Here is a 16493-nt window from a genome sequence, read left to right as displayed (position 1 = left end):
GCGGAGCCGAGGTTCTCTCTATGGTTGGTCATACACTATTGTGTGATACATCGTTGATTAGTATACTATGTAATATATTTTTTATTTGAGAAGTTTCTTGAACCGATAATTTTAGTGTGTAAAGAAACTATGCAAAAGTAAAAATAAATAGACGTATAATAGTTGGCTGAATATGTTTATATAGATATTTTCCTATGTGGTGGTAAAGAATATATTTGTAATATATAATATACTTAGATGTAAAAAATACACCTAATGGTTGGATAAAATAGGCTAATCATACACAAGCTTACAACAAACATAGATAGATAGATTGGAAAACTATAAACTGTTTTTGATAGATCCATAGGAGCTCGGAGACAGAGGCTATGTACATCATTGTGTGTCAAAGACACTTCCATGAATACATTGGGAAATTTAACATTAGTTACTCTCAAAAGATTTTGTGACATTGGAAAAAGGCTTTTAGTTTCATTAGTTGCCGGAGCATGCCACATTGAGACAGCTAAAAGACGTAAACATGTTCTCTCCACACATGAGGAGGGAAAAAACCAAGATTCTCTCGATAGTGGAGGAGGTCAGACGCATGTAAGGCTATCTTCCCAAAAGAGGAAGGTGGAACCAAGGTTCTCTTCATGGTGGAGGAGGTTGGACACATGATTCTCTCCATAAGGGAGGAGGGTGGAGCCGAGATTCTCTCCATGGTTGGTCATACACTATTGTGATGATACATCATTGATTAGTATACTATGTAATATATTCTTTATCCGAAAAGTTTCTTGAACAAATAATTTTAGTTATTAAGAAACTATGCAAAAGCTAAAATAAAAAGACATATAATAGCTGACGTAATGTGTTTATATAGATATTTTCCTAGGTAGTGATAAAGAATATATTTGTAACATACAATATACTTAGATGTAAAGAAATATACTTTTTAATGGTAACAGAAATCAAAAATTTGTAAATGGATATAAAACAGTATATTATAGCAAAAAATGTTTTTTATAAATAACGTACAACAAATTTTAATATATTTTTGTTAAATTTAATTTTATTTACAAAGTTTAAAACCCGCACATCGGGCGGGTCCTTATCTAGTTTTTATATAATTAATAGATATATGAAACTTTCCATTATGTTTACTTAATGTCCAAAACAATATTAAAAAAGAGGTCACTTGATTATGGTGATTGGTGGTGATACTAAATTATTTTAGAAAAATAAGATTTGAATTAATGAATAAGTTAAATTCTAATTACAAGATAGCAAAACCTAATTAAATAAAGTAATGCAAAGAAGAAAAAAGAAAAAGGAATATGTTGTTTCAGTGTTTAACAACGAACCTTCACTCGCTATTACAAAAAGAAATTAAAAAGTGTAATAATAAAAGACAAGACTAGAATGCTAAGATTAATCCCAACAAGCTGAAGCCGATCCAAGAAGCAGACTTTGAGGCACCGCTTTGAAGAGGTGATGGAGCCATCTGATGCTGATACTGTGGAGCGTTGGCTGGTGAAGGAGACGAGGAAGAGCTTGGTGATCGGACAGGTCCAGGAACCGGAGCAGCGACGTGACCCAACGAGGCTGGCAAGACATGGATTTGAAGCTTCTGCCCCGACTTGTAGTGACCAGGAACTCCGCATATGAACTGTTGGACTCCCGGTTTGGTTAGAATGATTGAGTCGGACCCAGTATTGTATGTCACAAGTGGTTTAGACGATTCACACAGCTGAAAATCATTATGAGTGACTTCAGTGACATCGTGAAAATTGTTGTTGTATGAGAAGACCAAAGAGTCTCCGACTTGAAAAGTTCTTGATGAAGCCCAAGCCTCGTAATCAACTTCTATCATCGTCCATCCCTTTGAGTCTCCGACCTTGTGAACGGTTCCTCCAAGGGTAATGATATGCTCAAATTTAACCCTGAGCTATTCTCTCAAATTAAGAGATCAATTGTAGTACTTAGGGATCGAATCCACAAGAACTCTAGATTCACACAATAGATTTAATAATCTTTTAATTATGCTAAACTAAAATATTAATTTAAATAGCAATGCAAAATAGAACAGAAAATAAAAGAGATGTAAATTCAGATGGAATAAACGCTAGGCTTAGGGAAATTCTCAGGAAATCATGGAAAATCAGATCAATTAATTAAACAAGCAGGATTCAACAATTAAGCACCGTTCTTGAACTCTAAACACAATTATAAAATAAATCAGTTCTCACTGCAAATATTATCTAAATTTAAAACTAGAAAATCCAAATCTCTTTGCAAAATTCAAGTTAAAAACCAGCAATAAAATAAGGTTTAGATAAGTTCACAAAATTACTAAATCAAATCTCTTTGCAAGAAGTAATTTTGCTCACCAAAGGTTTTTGTCAGGAAAATCAATTATATTCTCATATCAATTAATAATCCTAAGATCTAAATCCAGATGACTAATCAAAGATCTAGCATTAAGAACAACTTATGTTGAAGAACAAGAAAGATAATGAATCCTTAATAACAGATCTAATAAACCATGAAATCCTTAATGAGAAACCCTAAACCTAACAAGCAGATCTACTCAGACATAATCAATGAAACACAAAACATCTTCTGAATAAATTGCATTAAGAGATTAAAGGAAGAAATAAAGGAGTTCTGAATCTTCTCTGAAGGAGTCTTGATTCTTCTCTCCAAAACCTCTCTAAAATCTCACAGGGTTTTGCTCTCAAAAGTTACAGGAAAAAATAAAGCTTAGGTCTAAACAATGACCATAAAAATCCTATTTATATTCCTAAACACGTCCAGGGACTAATGATGCAAATATGGAAGACTTTGGGGCAGATTTGTAAATCTTCAAAACTTGTGGGAAAACTTCCAATTTCGTATTTGGCCTAGCATCGATCGATGCTATCAGTGTGTCGATCGATGCACTCTCTAAATTTCGTCTCCCAACTTTGTAACTCAGCCTCAATGCTTGATTATGCTCCAAATCTTCATATTTAGCTCTATTAAGCTCCCATCCATGATAATTCCTATAAAGACTCAAAAAGACTCTAAAAACACCAAAAGACTCTATAGATAAGACTTATATCATGGCTAAAAACACATAAAAACCATGATATATCAACTTCCCCAGACTTAGCCTTTGCTTGCCCTCAAGCAAAACATAAACTTCATCTGTGAAAGAGGTTTGAAAATGCAGGAACTCATTTTCTTTTTAAAGTAATGCCATGATCATCCAAACCTTAATCCACATGCTTAGCAGATAAATCCAAATCGAACCACCATGTACTTCTCCGTTGACTTTCATAGCATCCCAAATTCAAACACTTCCTCCATTAAGCCTTCATTGGTGGGTCTCATCAATTTGATCAATATCAAGAACCTTCTAGACTCATTCCCATACAATACCATAACAAGCAAGACATATCTTTTACCACATGTGGTACTCTTTCTCTCTCCCAGACTTATTCTTTTTAATCTTCCTTAGAGCTTTGCTTTGTTTTATTTTTTTTTTCTCTCAAAGTTGTAGGCGAATAATGGGGTTTAGGTAATTCGTAATGCTTTTTTTTTCTTAGAGCTTTGCTTTTTTTTCTCTCAATGTTTTTTTTTTCTCTCAAAGTTGATCGTAATTCCTATTGACTATTTAATTGTGTTGTTTAGGTAATATCTTTCCCTTTTTCCATATTCGAGATGGATACCATGACGTATCTAATATGAAAATTTTCAGTAGTTTTGTTTTAACAATAAATTTGTTTTTAGATATATTTTAAAAAATTTGTTTAGAATTAAAAAATAAAAGCATTGATATCATTAACAAAAGAATAATAAATAAAATAAAGAAATGAATGATTAAAAACATAACAAAATCTACATAACATATCTTTGATGAGACCTAATGTTATAAACTTAGGTGATGGGAAGGATTGGTATTTATTCGTATAATCATAAAGCTATTGGTTACATATGATTTTGAGGATCATCATAATTCATGAACGTTGCACGGTTGAAAATGTATAACTGTAGAAAATATTTTTTTTTAAAATGGATACGAAAAAGGAAGCATTTTTTTTTGCAAATACTGAAATACTGTACCCTTAAATATTATTTAGTAAACGAATCATGATATAGCTAGCTATCAAGTATCCATTTAGAAAGTGTTTGTGTTTGTGCCTGCGGGTTTTCGTAATATTCTCTCTGTTTCATAAAGAGTGTCATTTTTATGATATAGAATATACAAATTAAGAAAAAACTAAAATTCTACAAATATACATTTATTTAATGAGTAATTAATTATTTAAATTTAGTAAAAAGAGTTTTGGGTTAAAGATAAAATAAGAAATTTGATGTAAAATATTACATAAGAAATGTAAAGTGATATTTTTTTTTAAAAAAAGAAGATATTTTTTATGAAACAGAAGAAGTATATATTAGTAATAAAACTTGAAATCTAGCTAATAATTCTCGATCATATAGTTTCATACCACAAAACGTTTGTTAGAATGTCAGAAAGAATATAGATGAAGAACAATTTGTGAATTAGCTAGTCATATTTGTAAATTTAATGATTGTTTTAACTTATTTATTTGTATAGCTAACATTATAAAAAAGATTAAAATATATTTTGGTGTTCAGGAATATATAAGTTAATATGATTCGTTTATGGAGTATATGTTTTCATCTTTTTAATGCTTATGTGGTATCTATTTGAATTTTGATTTCCCTAAATACAACCTTTTTGTAATTATTGCGAAAATACAGATTTTGTTTTTGTCTGTGATATATATGAAGATTGTCATTTAATTAAATGTTAAACTATACTCCTACAAGACCTCGGAAATTTACTAATTAATTTACTTTTCCGATGTCTCATACTATATTATAGTGGACTCCAATTTTTCGGCTGCTAAAATATAAGAAATTAAGAAGTACGTATTTGTGAGAGCATAAGAAGAAAAAGAAAGATATTCCATTAGTTATGTTGGAGTAAACAAAAACACTAGAGAAGAAAACAAAACCTACAACTCAATTAAAACGTAAGAAGTACAACCAAAAGAATAAACAAAACCACTAGAGAAGGAAAATAACTACAACTCAATCAAAACGTGTATGAATCTATCAAACAATAAAGAATAAAGAAAAGAATAGGAAGCAAGTTGGATCCGATCCAAACAATATTAGAGGCTGAAGCTGCGTTATGTGGAGCTAGCTGGTGATGGTCCCATCTGATACTGTGGAGCATTATATATTGACCGGTGAATCAGCTAACGGAGATGGTGAAAGAGACGACGAAGAGCTTGGTGATCGGACTGGTCCAGTAACTGGAGCAGCCACGGGACCTAAGGAGGCCGGCAAGACATGGATTTGAAGCTTCTGTCCCAACATGCAGTGACTAGGAACCCCGCATATGAATTGTTGGAGTCCCGGTTTGGTTAGAATGATGGTATCAGCTCCGGTATGGTATTTTGTCAGCGGGTTAGACGAGTCACACTGCTGAAAATCATTGTAAGTGACTTCAGTGACGTCATGAAAATTGTTGTTTGTATGAGAAGACCAAAGAGTCTCCGACTTGAAAAGTTCTTGATGAAGCCCAAGCCTCGTAATCAACATCTATCATCGTCCAACCCTTCGAGTCTCCGACCTTGTGAACGGTTCCTCCAATGGCAACTCCAAAAAGAGTTGCAAGAATCAACAAAGAAGTAAAAGTCACGTTTTTCTTAGTCAAAGCCATGATCATGTTTTTGGTTTCTTAACTTGGGAATGAGAGAAACAAGTCTGAAAGAGATGATTAATGAAAGTAATGAATTTGTTTTGGTGACAAGGTTAGAAGGGGTCTACATGTTTCTTATATAGAGCTGAGGGGTCGGTTGAGATAATCCTAGTCTTGTAGGAATTTGAAGGTTAATTTGATAATTCCTAGTGACTTTATGATTATGTTTTGTTTAGGTAATATTTTTCCTTTTTTTCCATATTCAAGATGGATACCACGACCGTTTCTAATATGAATTCCCTATTTTTCAACAGTTTTGTTTTCAACAAGAAATTTGTTTTAGATATATTTTAAAAATTTTGTTCGGAATTAAAAATAAAAGCATTGATATTTTTTTTAAAGTATTATAATTAAATAAAGAAATGAATGACTAAAAACATAGCAAAAAGTTATCCTTTTTTAATAAAACGGAAGTACACGATTTCAAATTGGTAGACTATATAATATTTATATAAGTTATAACTATGATCAATTATTTGATAGGTTATAGGGATTAATTATTTGATAGGTTATATAGATTTAGGATTATAAACCTCTTAAAAAGGATATTACAAAATAAAATAAAATCTTAAAGAATATTTAACTAACCATATATAGACAAAAAAAAAATCTCAGAAATTAATATAAATTAATCACTCTTATGTAGAATTCCAAGTGATTTCCGATTATACTAAAAAATAAAATCTTACCTGACTTTATCATAAAATTTTGACTGAGTAACATGTCAAAATTTAAATATTTAAATTCATTTCATATATTTCTTTTGTTGAATTGTGTATTTTTATATACTACAATAAGTTTTTAGATAATTTAATTTAGAATCTTTAAAAATAATTTAATTTGATATTTTTAAGAATATCATAATATATGATAGATCAAAAAGTTAAAAATTATAAACACTATAATTTAATTTGTTATAGCATGATCAATAATATGAAAAATTTTCAAGAAATATGATTTCTTGCTAGAGCACGGGTTAAACTTTCAAAAATATGATTTCTTGAATTAAATTTAAGTTTGGAATAATATTATTTGGTAGGCTTTCTCGGTCACGATGATTTTGACAAACATATGTTACATATTTGGTCCTAAAATTAATATGCGCTATACTATAGATTAAGTCATAAAATTAACTATCAAAATACAATATATAATTTTAGTCACTAAACAAATCAAATAAAATTAACAAACAAAAATTAATTTTTTTATCACACAACTTAATCCGCGTTATACCGCGGGTCAAAATCTAGATATACTATAATACATCTTACAGAATAGGGCTGGGCAAAATAACCGATAACCAAATAACCGACCGAAACCGAACCGAAAAAAACTAAACCGAACCGAACCGAAATTCTTCAAATACCCGAATGGTTAGTAAAAATCTATATCCAAACTAACCGAAACTGAACCGAACCGAACCGACAATTAAATGGTTAACCGAAATATCCGAAAACCTAGAAGATATCAAATATTATATACTTAATATTATGCAAAACTATAAAATAAACTTAAAATATAAATTATTTCTAGATTCAAAACAATTAAATATTTTAAATAATCAATATATGTAAATGTTATTATTTTGAATTTACAAAGTTAAATACTATTTTGTAAAATTGAATCAATATTTTTCCCTTTTTTGTATTTTTGTTATTGTATATTTGGTTAATTTTGGTTATATTCGGTTAGTTTTGGTTATATTTGGTTTATTTGGTTAATGTTAATATAATTTATGTTAGTTATGGTTATTTATTTAAATAACCAAACCGAAACCGAACCGAAAGAAACCGAACCGAACTAAACCGAAATTTCATAAATATCCAAATGGTTACTATATTACTATATCCAAAATAACCGAAACCGAATACAACCGAACCGAAACCGAATGGTTAACCGAATGCCCAGGCCTATTACAGAACATATGTTATTTTTATAAGTCATATTTAGTATATGATTTCATGCCATAATATTCCATCCAAAAAAACCTTTTAAAATAAATAAAATAACCACATATACAATGTTTTAAATAAAAATTACCAAATAAACAAAAGGAAGGAATTTCAACCCATGCTCTAGCACAGGTCATATTCTAGTACAAAATCTACATAACTAGTTTTCTTATATAAAGACTGTTTGGATACAAACCAACATCCCACATTGGAAGATTCTAATATATAATTCAAGTCCAACACCAATGAGCACGAGACTTTTTGGAAGGAGCCCAATAAGAAATCCGTGAGTGTTGGACCACTTTGGTCCAAAGCAGACAATATCATACTAATAGGGAAGTTGGCTTGGGATTGGAAATCCCAACAATTGGTATTAGAGCCTACGTTGAAATAGTGGATGTCATGACCTAATAGTCGGTGTGAGAGAAGCCTCTCAATGTAACACGATAAGAAGGGTACTTCAGGAACACCTCGTGAATTGTAACGCCTGTGAACCAAAGTTCTGGTTTGGGATGTGCATTGGTCGATGCAAGATCAGTTTTGCGGGATGACTTAAGTGAAATGCTCGTTTGGTTGCGTTTGGGGTTTGGGAAAAACTAGGGGTCGAGTATAAAATGATATCTTGGCGTCCTTGGCAGAGTTTGGTCGTTTTCTGTGGTGTAAGAGAGAAAAGAAAGAGAGAAGTTGTTCTTAAGAGTTTTTGGCCTGTTTTTGAGAGATCTTGTCTGTGGAGTGGAGATCTGAGACTGGGATCGTGGTAGGAGCTTGCTAGGATGCTTTTTCGTGGGATTATAATCAGTTTTTGTCATTCTCAAAGGTGAGTGTGTGACCATGGCTGATCTAAGCGAATTGATATGTATTTTTTGTGATTTTTGGTTGTTTGATTGCTTATATGGTTGTATGTGAGTGTTTGCTATAAGTTTTATTACCTTTGGAGGATGTATTCGGCATCATGGAGCCAAGAGGAGTCGGTGGAGATCGTGTTTGGCGATGCTTCGCGCGACAACATTGATCGATGCAAGGCTTGTATAGGTCGATGCAGTTAAGGATTCAATGGAGACGATGGATGTTGCATATGTCGATGTAAGGAGTACATCAGTCGACGCAGGAGGCATTGCATCGGTCGATGCAACGACATTACATCGGTCGATGCAAGGGGTGCGTCGGTCGATGCAAGGTTGCGGAGTTACGCGTGTTTTCAGAGTTGTTTGGTTTGCTTGTTTCTTTGTGTATTTGTTTGTGCTTGTCTTTTCGCTTGTGTGTATAGCCCAGTAGATGAGAGGATCCTCCTCACAAAATATTTATGATAATACTCACGCATCTCATATGTATTGTAATGCAGGTAAAGGCAAAATGTAGACATGGTTGATATTGGTTATTTATTATATTGTATTTGATAGATTGTTGTTGGTTGAATGTTGGTATTTTCCGATGTATGTTTTGAATGTTGTTAGGTTGTTAATATTAGACCATCTCAAATGGTTTTCCCTATTTGTTTCTCTATAATAGAGAAACTCTATAATAAAGGTGAGTTTTACTACAACTCACTTCTATTCTCATCTCTGAAATAGAGATTGCTATTTTTTCCTCTATATATAGAAGAACTCTATTTTTTCCTCTATAGTTAGAGAAAAATATAGCAATCTCTACTTTAGAATAGAGGTGGATTGGAGCAAATTTGCCTCTAAAATGAGATTCCTATATTTTTACTATATATAGAGACAAATATAGAGATGTGTTGGAAATGGTCTTATATTAAAAACAAAAGAAAAAATCGGTTGGGTCGTTTCACAAATATAGAGAGGAAGTATTGTTGAGATACAAACAAACGTTACACATCGGAATATTAGAAAATAACTTTCTAATATATAAATCAAGTCCAATCCTGTTTACTATGAAGCTTTTTTGAAAAGGAGTCCAAGAACAAATTTGTGTGGGTTTTGCCATCCTGGCTCAAAGCATACGGTGACTTAACTTAGATAATATCATTATGATTTTGAGGTTCATCATAATTCATGAATGTTGCACGGTTGAAAATGTATAAATGAACAGAACATTTCAAAAAAAGATGGATACGACAAAAAAAAGTATTTTTTTGCAAATATTGTACCCCTAAAAGTTATTTAGTAAACGAATGATGATATAGCTATCAAGTTTCCTATTTAGAAAGTGTTTGTCTGTGCTTCTGCCTACCGATTTATGGATCTTAATTTCTTCATCTAGGGTTTTGATAGTATTAGTAATAAAACTTGACTTTAGATGAATATACTACGAAATCTAGCTAAAAATTCTTGATCTTATAGTTTCATATCATAAAACGTTTGATAGAATGTCGGAAAGAATATAGATAAAAAACAATTTGTGAATTAGCTACTCAAATCTGTGAATTCAATGATTGTTTAAGCTTATGTATGTATAGCTAAACATTATAAACAAAAAATTAAAATATATTTTGTTGTGTAGGAATCTATACTAGTATTTTGGCAATTGTCATGGATACCACCATTTTAAGTTTCTAGGTCAAAAATACCATAAGCCCAAACAATTTTCATTTCTAACATTTTTCATTAAACCATTTGACAAAAATACCCCTCTTATTTCTCAAACCCTCATTGTTTCCAAATCGCTTTTCGTTGCCTCCATTCACTCGAAAAAACAGATACGGTGGTTGATGGATTCTCGCCACCTCGCCAGATTCTCATCGCATCACTGGTCTATCTCACCGGATACTCGTTGCATCTCTGGTCTATCTTGCCGGATTCTCGTCGCATCACCGGTCTATCTCGTCGGATTGTCGTCGTATCATCGGTTTATCTCGCTGGATTTTTACTGCTTCGCTGGTACGCTGTTGTCTTGCTTCGTCTTTGAGGTCTCCTGACTTCGATTCGCATCGCCCTAGCCACCACCATCCTTATGCCTCGTTTCGGACTTGCTTTGCCTCATCTTTGTTGCTGCCGTTATATATCATCGCTGCAATTTGTATTTGAGGTTCTTCTTCTTTGTTGATCAATCTTCTCCACACAACGCTTTAGCATTGGTCATTGCAGTTTATAGGTAAGATTCATTTCATTCTCTTTCTATTGTAGAAATTGAAAACACTATAAGATTTATGTGTGTGTGTGTGATTTTGACTTTACTAAATCCACAAAAATCTAAACCTATTGAGTACAAAATTTAGTAGATTCTTATGGTTTCTACTAAAATTTATCTGTTGTGGATTGTCTTCATCATGTAATGATTTTTTCTTCCTAAACATGTAAATTGTTGTGGATTTTCTTATCCGTGTAACAATGGTGATGCTAGTTTTGTTAGATACAATGCTAGTTTTGTTAGCTAGAGTTTGGTTGATGGTAGTTTTTATTCAGTTGCATTATACTTTATTCCATTGGTGTTGTCTTTTCTAACTATAGCTTTGCTTAGTGTACTTGACTTGGTCGTTTTAATGTTGCATAGACAAGTTAATTATAAATGTCATTGTGATGAGTCTTGCAACTGGATGTTCATGTTGCTTATTGAGATGGTTTTGTGTCATTCTAGTTGGATTAACCAGTGAAGTTACATGCTTAATTTGATCATTCAAGAAGAACTACTTACAACTTGGATTAGCTTATACATGTCACAGTTATACAATTTGGATTTGCTTATGTTTTAGTTTACTTTATCTTTATACATTAAGCTTGGTTTGCTGACATGGTTTAGTGTTTTCGTGTTCCTCACTGACTAATGTAGATTTCTTGTTTGTTGAAAATTTGGGAAGCAATGTTGAAAATTCAGGAAAAAATATATATATTTTAGGAAAACTTTCATAATACGATATGTTTCATAATGAAAATTTGGCTCTTTGTAGCCAATGGTTTTGCTTTCTGCTTAGTCATGAAGCTATTCATATCATGTAGTTTCTCACATAAACGTTGATTGGATTAAGATTTTTGAAAATTGGGAAGCACTGATGAACATTCAGGAAATGATCTTTGTATTTTATGATGATTTTCCTGACACTATCTGTGTTTTTTCTTAATTTAGAAACTTACATTGGAAAGGTGGTTTCTTGTGACTACTTTTTTTGCTTTCTGCTAACTCATGAAGTCATTCATATCATGCGATTTCTCACATAAATGTTGATTTTATTAAGATAGTTGAAAATTGAGAAACATTGTTGAAAATTCAGGAAATGATCTATATATTTTAGGATGATTTTCCTGACACGATCTGCTTTTTTTGTTTTTTTTGTTGCAGGACATGGAAGATTCTTTCCCTACAAATATCAAACTGTAAGCTCCATTTCAACATAGGAGATGAGCCATGATCTGAATTGAAGATAAACTAGTTTACAAACTACGATTGCATCAAAGAAGTCAAAGCATACTTAACTTTTTTTTTGTTTTCATCTATCTAGGATTGTATAATGTTTGAGATGACGTTAATGTATAACAGTTTCAATAAATTTCTTCCAATATTTAGTTATTTTCATTTAGGAAAGACTAATTGAAATTTAGGAAGGAATCCTTGAAATTTAGGAAGGAGCCCTTGGCATTTAGGAAGACCTTTTGGATTTTTCTCCACCGTTAAACAATACAATTATACCTCAAGTTAAAATTCTAGTATATAGGTAAAACACGAGGATGTGAACAAATTTCAATCACTATCCCTCACTAATGAGTGATATGTTATACAGTGAGGCAAGAAGATAAACAAAGATTTAAAATTACATTTCTTTAAATTTAGGGAGGATTTTCTAATGTTTAGGAAAACATTCTTGAATTTAGGAAGGTCTTCCACATAACCTGCATTCAAACTTCCACACAATTGTCCATTTTCTTATCTTCATCATCAACTCTGCTTTGTCCTTGAAATATTAGCGATCATGTATATCATCAATCACTTGAGTGTAATGACACATCCACTTAGTCGATAAAAATCCTAGAAACATAAACACATATAAGTAAAACAACAATTTATGAATGCCTTCCTAACTCATAAAGACTACATATCTTACTATTATAGTCATACCATCTCCTCTTCATTCAATATCTACTAGAGAAACACAAAAGAATAATATATATATGAGAACTAAAATCGTATTAAGCACAAAGAAATTTTCAACTCTATATTCCATAATTTTTACTCACAGCAACAACTATTGCAAAAAGCATTTGTGTATTGTTGATACTCCCATTGAGTAAATGTCATTCTTAACACATATAGATACAAACACCAAATCTCTTTCAAACATGTAAGTGGTTTGGTAGCTAGTGAGAAGAGATATTGGAGTGACTACAATATTGTCTCTATTGATACAATAAGAAGAAAAGGAAAGGATTACATGCATTTAACTAAATGTAGTTTACATGACTCACATCTTCTCTACCAGTATGTACAATTTTTATAAACATAAATCAACTTTAAAACTATAATACATACGAAGATCTCTTCACAATTAAATTAGTTTTGCAACACTAGCAGTCTTATTAATTACCATGAAACGCCAAAAAAACACTTCCCGATTAATGTGTGTCATTAGCTAAAGGATTCAAAAACTACACAAGAATTTTATAAACAACAAATTTTAGAATGAAGGCACAAAATACTATTCAATAAAGCAATCAAATGGTAAAATCAAGCAATCAGAGCATAGAGAATACCTTATCATTAATTTATCTCTGATGATAACGCAAATACTGCAACCACCAAATTAATCACCACCGTTGTTGTCTTGTACGGGAGCGTCATCGGATCTAGACACAGTGATGGCCTTGGAACAGCCATTTTTGTCGATTTCGACTTTGAATTCGATAGATTCATCAACATCAATATCGAAACTCTCAGATCTGATAGTGAATTGGAGAATGAATAAATCGTTGTTGCCAGCGTCGATGAAACCAAACAGATGTCAAACAAATTGACGAAGTTGGAGGAATACATAGATGAATGATGTCGGAGGAAGACGGAGACGAACTATGTCAAAGAATGGAGCTGTCAGAACTCGCTGGAGATGATGAATCACGACAACAATACTTAGAGAGGGTTTGAGAACGAAATTGAAACGCTTTACTCACGTTGGTTTATAACATAGGGATATAATGGTCTTTTAATTTAACAAATAATGGTATTAGTGGAAAAATAAGTAATAGATGGTAAATTAGGAACTAAAACTATGTTTGATGGTATTCTGGGGCATTTCTATAGTATTTTTGCAGCAGTTTTTGCTCATACATCATTGGAAACAATTAGCATTAATGCATTGTCTTTAATATTAGTTACCAAAATTTTCAAAATTAATTATAGGTAAGATTTAAAAAATAAGGAAATTTTTCTATCTTATTCAAACATAAATATGCTTCTCTTTCATTTTTATTTAAATTTTTATTTAATTAATCTTGAATTATTCTATAATACATTTAGTTAATAAAAATTGTGATTTTTTCCTGCATATGATGCAATACAAATTTTAAAAAACAAATATATATTACTCAATAGATGAATAAAAAATATGGGTATAATAGCCTACATTGCCTAAAAATTTGGGCAATGTTTCAGAATCATACTATAAAAGAGACCAAAATGATTCAGAATATAAATGAGTAGAAAACTTGAATTATCAGACATTCAAAATTAAAAACAAAATATTTGGTTTATTTTGGTTCTTAAAATGTTAAAAATATTAATAATATTTAAACATTTATGAAGTTTCAAATATTATAAATATTCAAATATTATAAATATTTAAAATTTATAAGAAGTTTAACTATTATAAATATTTCGACTTTTAAAAAGTTAGAAGACCTTTAAAATATTAATAATATATTTAAACTTTTACGAAACTTCAAATATGAGAAATACACAACATTTTAAGAACTCTAAGTATTATAATATTTAAACTTTATAAAAAGCGTCAATCTTATAAAATGTAAATGGTTATAATCTTAATAAATAACATACCAACTCAATCTAATATTTATAATACAAAACAATAAATATTAAAAATTAAGATGCTATAGTGCGAGTTAAATTTCTCGGGATAGGGTTATATAGTTGGACGGGTTTTATCGATATTTATCAAAATTTAAAATATCTTTAATTCGGTGTTACACTGGTAAAATATCATTTCATTATTTTGTTAACACTATTGGTATCAGAGAACAGACATATCTAATTATATTGATTAAATAAATATTATATAAAAAATAAATTATATTATGGTATTATATGGTTTAAACCATAAAATTAACAATTATTATATAATTATAACATATTTAACCAACAAATACAACTTATAATTGAAATGTTTTAGTTATAAATAATTTGTCCCGCGGTGTACCGCGACTTCTAATCTAGTATATGCGTTAATATGATTTGTTTATGGAGTATCTATTTGATTTCCTTAAAAACAAATTTAAAATACATAATTCTTTTGTTTTTGTGTGATATTTATAAAGGTTGTCTTTTAATTGAATGCTAAATTATACTCCTACAAGACCTTGAAAATTAACTAATTAATTTTACGTTTCCGATGTCCCATACTATGGAATCCAATTCAACAGGCTAATTTTTCGGCTGCTAAAATATAAGAAATTAAGAAGTACGTATTTGTGAGAGCATAAGAAGAAAAAGAAAGATATTCCATTAGTTATGTTGGAGTAAACAAAAACACTAGAGAAGAAAACAAAACCTACAACTCAATTAAAACGTAAGAAGTACAACCAAAAGAATAAACAAAACCACTAGAGAAGGAAAATAACAACTCAATCAAAACGTGTATGAATCTATCAAACAATAAAGAATAAAGAAAAGAATAGGAAGCAAGTTGGATCCGATCCAAACAATATTAGAGGCTGAAGCTGCGTTATGTGGAGCTAGCTGGTGATGGTCCCATCTGATACTGTGGAGCATTATATATTAACCGGTGAATCAGCTAACGGAGATGGTGAAAGAGACGAGGAAGAGCTTGGTGATCGGACTGGTCCAGTAACTGGAGCAGCCACGGGACCTAAGGAGGCCGGCAAGACATGGATTTGAAGCTTCTGTCCCAACATGCAGTGACTAGGAACCCCGCATATGAATTGTTGGAGCCCCGGTTTGGTTAGAATGATGGTATCAGCTCCGGTATGGTATTTTGTCAGCGGGTTAGACGAGTCACACTGCTGAAAATCATTGTAAGTGACTTCAGTGACGTCGTGGAAATTGTTGTTGTAGGAGAAGACCAAAGAGTCTCCGACTTGAAAAGTTCTTGATGAAGCCCAAGCCTCGTAATCAACATCTATCATCGTCCATCCCTTCGAGTCTCCGACCTTGTGAACGGTTCCTCCAATGACAACTCCAAAAAGAGTTGCAAGAATCAACAAAGAAGTAAAAATCACGTTCTTCTTAGTCAAAGCCATGATCATGTTTTTGGTTCTTAACTTGGGAATGAGAGAAACAAGTCTGAGAGAGATGATTAATGAAAGTAATGAATTTGTTTGGTGACAAGTTGAGAAGGGGTCTACATGTTTCTTATATAGAGCCGAGGGGCCGGTTAAGATAATCCTATCCCTTTTGGGATTTGAGGATTAATTTGATAATTCCTAGTGATTATTTGATTATGTGTTGTTTAGGTAATATCTTTCTTTCTTTCCATATTCGAGATGGATACCAGTATACCACGACCGTTTCTAATATGAATTTCCTATTTTCCAACAGTTTTGTTTTTAACAAGAAATTTGTTCAAAATTAAAGATAAAAGCATTGATATTATTACCAAAAGTATTATAAATAAAATAAAGAAATGAATGACTAAAAAC

The 16493-nt window shown here is 31.4% G+C and overlaps 3 pseudogenes; all 3 read right to left on the bottom strand.

The window, feature by feature from the left end:
* Positions 1-1347: 1347 nt before the first annotated feature.
* LOC147943578 (mavicyanin pseudogene) lies at positions 1348-4212 on the bottom strand (annotated as a pseudogene).
* Positions 4213-5189: 977 nt separating this feature from the next.
* On the bottom strand, positions 5190-5725 carry LOC147943577 (mavicyanin pseudogene; annotated as a pseudogene).
* Positions 5726-15559: 9834 nt separating this feature from the next.
* LOC147943576 (mavicyanin pseudogene) lies at positions 15560-16122 on the bottom strand (annotated as a pseudogene).
* Between the last annotated feature and the right edge of the window lie 371 nt (positions 16123-16493).

This window comes from Camelina sativa, chromosome 5, assembly GCF_030686135.1.
Source record: "Camelina sativa cultivar CO46 ecotype springtype chromosome 5, ASM3068613v1".
Lineage (NCBI taxonomy): Eukaryota > Viridiplantae > Streptophyta > Magnoliopsida > Brassicales > Brassicaceae > Camelina > Camelina sativa.
This window is presented reverse-complemented; position numbering and strand designations above follow the sequence as displayed.